The sequence below is a fragment of the Aegilops tauschii genome, chromosome 4 (genome assembly GCF_002575655.3).
Source record: "Aegilops tauschii subsp. strangulata cultivar AL8/78 chromosome 4, Aet v6.0, whole genome shotgun sequence".
Classification (NCBI taxonomy): Eukaryota; Viridiplantae; Streptophyta; class Magnoliopsida; order Poales; family Poaceae; genus Aegilops; species Aegilops tauschii.
The window spans coordinates 208,304,003-208,311,416 of NC_053038.3; positions in this window are offsets into that span (position 1 = coordinate 208,304,003).

Below are 7,414 nucleotides of genomic sequence, written 5' to 3' on the forward strand. Positions count from 1 at the left end.
TGTCCTTTTGAGCATGTTCTAGTGGTTTCTGGAGACAGCTCAGTGTTCATGTTTTATCATGCTTTACCTGTAAATAATGTCCATGCCTTTTGTTTTCATGTTGTGGTACTGTAGCATACCTTCATGATGCTTGCAAAATGCCTAGTTGCTGTTTTGGACAGATTGTTGTTATATCTTATTTGGAGTGTAAGTGTTGCACTGTTTTGAGCATGCTCTATATGAAACTTTCTTAGAATTGCATGTAGTTTCGTATTACCTTGTTGCATCCTTGTTTTGAGAGTGTTTGCTTGATGTTTGAATGCATTTTGCATCAATGCCATGTTTAACTTGGTTTGCTCATATCTTCTAGGTCGTTGCTCCGATCTAAATGAATTTTATATGTAACTTGACTAGAATTTCGTGTATATCATCTTGGTGCATCTTAACTTGCTGTTTAACAACTTGAACATAAGGCTTATTCAGATCTGGACCAATGTTGAAATTTGCATATGAGGACTTACCGGAATTGTCATATGTTGTTTCCGGCCTCTTTTAAACTTGCTTTGATGTGTTGCTCTTGTATGCATCATCTCTTGCCATGAGTAGCTTCATGTAGCTTTGTCATGCATCCAGCTTGGTTGTGCATCATGTCTTGTTTATGTGTTGTGTGTTTACCTTGTTGTTTGCTTCTTTCCGGTTGTGCTCCTTCTCGTTAGTTCCTGTTTCGTTGCGATCGTGAGGATTCGTTCGTCTTCGCGGCTTCATCTTCTTCATGGACTCGTTCTTCTTCCTAGCGGGATTTCAGGCAAGATGACCGTTACCCTGGATCTCACTACTATCATTGATATGCTAGTTGCTTCGTTCTATCGCCGTGTTGCGCTACCTATCACTTGCTCTTCAAGCCTCCCAGATTGCCATGTCAGCCTCTAACCTTTTTCACCCTTCCTAGCAAACCGTTGTTTGGCTATGTTACCGCTTTTGCTCAGCCTCTTTTATAACGTTGCTAGTTGCAGGTGAAGATGAAGAAGTTTCTTCCATGTTGGAACATGGATATCATGATCTTTGTTGGGATATCACAATATCTATTATTTAATTAATGCATCTATATACTTTGTAAAGGGTGGAAGGCTCGGCCTTATGCCTGGTGTTTTGTTCCACTCTTGCCGCCCTAGTTTCCGTCATACCGGTGTTATGTTCCTTGATTTTGCGTTCCTAACGCAGTTCGGTGTTATGGGGACCCCTTGACAGTTCGCTTTGAATAAAACTCCTCCAGCAAGGCACAACCTTGGTTTTACCATTTGCCTATCACCTATTTCTTTTCCCTTGGGAGTCGCGCTCCCGAGGGTCATCTTTATTTTAACCCCCCTGGGCCAGTGCTTCTCCAAGTGCTGGTCCAAACCGAGCGATGTCCGGCGCCCCCTGGGCAACCAGGGCCTATGCCAACCCGACGTCTGGCTCATCCGGTGTGCCCTGAGAACGAGATATGTGCAGCTCCTATCGGGATTTGTCGGCACATCTGGGCGGTCTTGCTTTTCTTGTTTTACCATTGTCGAAATGTCTTGTAAACCGGGATTCCGAGACTGATCGGGTCTTCCCGGGAGAAGGAATATCCTTCATTGACCGTGAGAGCTTATAATGGGCTAAGTTGGGACACCCCTGCAGGGTATAAACTTTCGAGAGCCGTGCCCGCGGTTATGTGGCAGATGGGAATTTGTTAATGTCCGGTTGTAGAGAACTTGACACTTGACTTAAATAAAACGCATCAACCGCGTGTGTAACCGTGATGGTCTCTTTTCGGCGGAGTCCGGGAAGTGAACACGGTTTTTGGGTTATGTTTGACGTAAGTAGGAGTTCAGGATCACTTCTTGATCATTGCTAGTTTCACGACCGTTCTGTTGCTTTTCTTCTCACTCTTATTTGCGTATGTTAGCCACCATACATGCTTAGTCGCTGCTGCAACCTCACCACCTATCCTTTCCTTACCCATTAAGCTTTGCTAGTCTTGATACCCATGGTAATGGGATTGCTGAGTCCTCGTGGCTCACAGATTTCTACAACAACAGTTGCAGGTACAGGTTTTGCGATCATCATGACGCCAGAGCGATGTTTGCTTGTTTTGGATTTCTTCTTCTGCTTCTTCGACGATCAGGGGATAGGTTCCAGGTCGGCAGCCTGGGCTAGCAGGGTGGATGTCGTTTTTGCTTCTGTTTGTGTTTTATCCGTAGTCGGATGTTGCTCTTATGTATGATGTTGTTGTATTCATGTGGCATTGTATGCCTTTTGTATGTATCCCCATCTATTATGTAATGTTGATGTAATGATATCCACCTTGCAAAAGCATTTCAATATGTGGTTCTATCCTTGGTGGGACCTTCGAGTTCCTCTCGGATAGGGTCGCATATTGGGCGTGATAGTGGGGCCCGCCTGGCCTCGCTTCTTCTTCCTCCCGCGCGTACGCGCGCTTGGCCGAGGGAGACGCCCGCCTCGACGGCGATTGCCGGCGGCTCTGGCCGCCTCAGACGACGGCCGACCTATCCATGAGCTCAGGAGCGAGATGCGCATCCCGTGGTGGTGTCTGTTGCCGGCGAGGAGCACGGGAGAAGGAGCAGCAGGGCTCGCGGCGGAGGTGGTCTTCGGACTCCGGCGAACAGGGGGCTCCGGTGGGGGAATGGGTGGACAAGGCTATAGGGAGGTGCGCCGCACCTCGGGGAACACATAGGTGGTGGGGGAACGGGGAGAGGGGCACGGCATCGCCGGAATCGGGCAGAGCCCGAGGCGGCGGCCATGCTGGGGATGGGCGTCAGGGAGCTCCTCGAGCTCGAGCTAGTGGTTCGGGGGCGTTGTGGACTTCAAGGAGGCTCGGGGTCGCTACTTATAGCCGCGGGGAGGGCTCTAGAGGGAGGAGCGAGGCGACACGTGGCATGCGACGTGTCCATGCGCCGGCGATGCGCACGCACGGCCAAAGCTCACGGGGAGCAGCAGCAAGGCGATGAGGGGGACGCGGACAAGTGCCAGGAGGTCACGGAGACGAGCCGAGCTCGGGGACAAGAGGGGGAAGCGGACAGAGGCGAAGGAACGACGACGAGCTTACGGACAGGAACAGTTCGACGACTGCGACGGCTCGTCGAGGAAGCAAACGGAGGGGGCAAGCTGTCCAGGCGCACAGCGACGACGAAGCTCAGCTAGTTGACAAGTTTAGACAAGCCAGAACCAGCCGGAGTAGGGGTGCCGATGAGAACAGTGGCTAGACCACCGATTTGGCCTACATAGCCCCATGGTCACCACCGACATTGCACTCTCTAGTCTTCAACTAAGGGCCAAACCTTGTCTACAGCGTTGTCCTTCCAAAGCTCATTAAGACGGAGGTGATGGCACGAGCAAAGGTGTAGAGCGCAGAGGGAACAAAGCTCGACAAGTTTGCTGTTGCAAACTTGGCCACATCCTAGAGACTAAACCAGAGAGGCTAAGTGGCAAAATGGATATCTAGGAGGTTTAGGGTAGCAAGTACTATGGTCCTGGGAAGTTGGAAGGGATTTGGGCAAGGATTTAGCATAGGTGCAGTTCAAATGCCAAATCTGACCCAGAAAGCAAATGGTGAAGAAGCACTCACTAGGAGTGTTGGATTAGGCTAAAACTTGGCAAAGCTTCCTTATTTGGTCATATGTAGATGCTGCAAAAAGATCATACCAAATGGACTTGCCAAATTGGTACTTGTTTCACAAGCATCAGATCTGACCAAAAACTTTGGAAAAATCCAGGAAAATATTGGCTACATGAAATGAGCCAAAATTGGTTGGAGATAGGTTATATGGAGAGGAGAAGGCTTAGGAATATTTTCAGCCATAATGGAGCAAGATAAAATAGACTTGCTTCACAAACTGAAAATTTGGACAGAAACCAAGAATTGCTCCCGTGCTCACATAGTTCAATGAATTGAACTGAATTTAGGTGGAGGCTAATGATTTGGAATACTTTAGGAGATGGAAAAGTTTCATCCCATTTGGAAACTCTATGAAGGTACTTCCTTCACAAAGTTGCATTCTGGTCAGAAACTTTGAAAAATTGCACGGGAAGCTAGGATGAATGGATTGAGCTCATCTTTGGTATTCATGTGTGATTTATGAATCTTAATCACCCTACCAAATTGCAACTCAATTGGAATTAGGAATAAAGCACTTCCTTTGCAAAATTTCAGAGAAGGCAGAAACTTGCATTGGATCATGTGCAAAAGTTTGAACTATGGAACATGGAACAAGGATGGAAATTGTGATTATAGAGCAAGGGCAAGCTCCACAATTTATGGGAGAATTTTCCCTGCTATAAAAATAGTAGTTCCTTTAGGAAGTGGCAGAAATAAAATATTGGTACTAAATAGGAAAAGGCATTTTTCCATATTTAATTATGGCCAATATCTTTGCCAGAGCTTGGATTAGACATAAATATCAACTCCACCAATTCTCATGAATTTTGGAGATGGCTAGATATGCCTTTGGATTTTATCCCTCAGAAAGGCAAGAAAAGGAATAAATCCTAATTCAAAAATATTGCATGGGACTTGGCAATATTTTTACATATCCAAGGTTTACAAGGATAGGAGGGTCTCAGGGAACAGATGGGGTGATCAACAGCTCAAGGAAGATGATAGCTCCGTTGTAATCACAAAGGCCACCTGTAAATTCCAACAATTTGGAATTAGGGTTTGAGAGGGTTTGAGATGAGGCAAATGAGGTCTTGCCCACTGAAAAAGACATGAGCAAGGTTTTGAAAGGTTGGAAATGACAAAATTTCTCAGAGTCATCCAGCAAACACACGAGAAAATTTCGAGAATGAGTGCCAGGAAGGAATAACAACACAAAAATTGATAACTCAATTTTGGGGCTGTTACATAAACCGGAGGGTTTAGTCCGTAGAGGGGAATTATAATCATACAGGCTAGACATCTAGGGTTTAGCCATTACGATCTCGAGGTAGATCAACTCTTGTAACCCCATATTCATCCAAGATAATCAAGTAGGAAGTAGGGTATTACCTCCTTCAAGAGGGCCCGAACCTGGGTAAACATCGTGTCCCTGTCTCCTGTTACCTTCGATCCTCGGACGCACAGTTCGGGACCCCCTACCCGAGATCCGCCGGTTTTTACACCGACAGCAACCAACCAAAGTAGCAAGGCAAATTAGAACCAACAAAGAAGAAAAGACTCTCTCTCTTGAAGCCTATGATATATACACTTTCTCCCCCTTTGGCAATAGTTACCAAAAAGTTTGCAAATGTATAGTGCTATACAGCACTCTAGGAACGATCTTCGGAGCTCCTGAAGGGTTCTTCTAGCTTGTACCTCTGCTGTGTATAGATGGTGTTAAGTGAACTGCGTCTGCCAATGCATCAGCTGAAGGTTGTTGAGAAGGAGGAGTTGACACTGGTGGTGGCATCGTGGCAGTGGCGGCTGATATGTCCATTTTGCATCATGTTTACCTACTGTTATTTATAATGTTTCTATGCATAATAATGCTTTTTGGAGTAATTCTAATGCCTTTTTCTCTCATAATATGCGAGGTTCACACAAAGAGGATAATTCCGGCTGCTGGAAATCTGGACCTGAAAAAGCTACGTCAGGCTACCTATTCTGCACAACTCCAAATGAGCTAAAACTTCACGAGGAATTTTTATGGAATATATGAAATACTGGAGCAAATAACTACCGAAGGGCGCCACCTGGTGAGCAAAAGACACCTGGGCATGCCAGGCCCCCCAGGCGCGCCCTGGTGGGTTCCGCTCAGCCCAGCCCACCTCTAGTGCCCATCTTCTGGTATATACGTCATTTTGACCTAGAAAAAATAAGCAGAGGACTTTCGGGGCGGAGCGCCGTCGTCTCGAGGCGGAACTTGGGCAGGAGCACTTTTTCCCTCCGGCAGAGCGATTCCGCCGGGGGAACTTCCCTCCTGGAGGGGGAAATCATCGTCATAATCATCACCAACAACTCTTCCATCTTGGGAAGGGCAATCCCCATCAACATCTCCAACAGCACCATCTCCTATCAAACCCTAGTTCATCTCTTGTGTTCAATCTTTGTATCAGAACTATAGATTGGTACTTGTGGGTGACTAGTAGTGTTGATTACATCTTGTAGTTGATTACTATATGGTTTATTTGGTGGAATATTATATGTTCAGATACAATATGCTATTTAATACCCCTCTGATCTTGAGCATGATTATCATTTGTGAGTAGTTACTTTTGTTCTTGAGGTCATGGGAGAAGTCTTGTTGCAAGTAATCATGTGAACTTGATATGTGTTCGATATTTTGATGGTATGTACGTTGTTATTCCCTTAGTGGTGTCATGTGAATGTCGACTACATGACACTTCACCAGATTTGTACCTAAGGGAATGCATTTTGGAGTAGTTATTAGATGATGGGTTATGAGAGTGACAAAAGCTTAAACCCTAGTTTATGCGCTATTTCTTAAGGGTTGCGAGAGTGTCCCTAAGAAAGGAGGTATTACTATTGTTCCTAATGATAAGATCCACAAAGAATTGTCACAGGCTATAGAATGGTAATTGACTTTAGAAAATTAAACAACGCAACTAGAAAAGATCATCACCCTCTGCCTTTTATTGATCAAATGCTATAAAGATTATCTAAGCACACACATTTTTGCTACCTTGATGGATATTCTATTTTTTTCACAAATACCTGTTTCTCAACCTTATAAAGAAAAGACCACTTTTACTTGTGTCGGCGTACTGGGAACGGGGGTCCCCAGACTTGCCTGCCTGCGACCCACAGCGTGGCTCCACCAGCGGCCCCGTACGACCCATCTTCACTAGCAAACACTCAAGACCCTCGTGAGGGTCCAAGCCTCATGAGGCGGACGACACAAGACCTCCTCTGGGGCGGCCTCACCAGGCCGGCTCGCGAGGGGCGGAGAGATCAAGGCAAGGGACATCTCGCAAGGTTTCTATGACGCAAGCCATGACGAATGGAGCTAGGCGGGCGCCAGCGCACACAGTGTCCTCGTTTCCTCTTTGGTGGTAAAGAGGCCAGCACAGGCGAGGAGTCCCGAAGCACTAGGCAAAGGTTTCCATATCGGTGCAACGAGACCAAGACCACCAGGACGACATGGCGGAGGTCACCATGGAGCCCAAGACGGCGTCACCACCTGAGCCTTTGGCAGGCGAAGACCACATTTAGTCAGGATAACCTGTACTAGTTGTCTCCCTTTGAATTTGGCCGTTGTTGGATCCCTTCCCGCTCAAAATTTGGGGAGAGGACCAGGGCCTCTATAAATAGGACTAGCCACCACCCTAGGAGGCATCTCATCTTGGATCGGAGCCATTCCATCCATAGCCACACACAAGTTCACCAAGCACAAGAACACCTCTCCTCAGGAGGCTATTCTTCCCTTTTAACTGTTCATCCTCAGCCCAAGAGGCA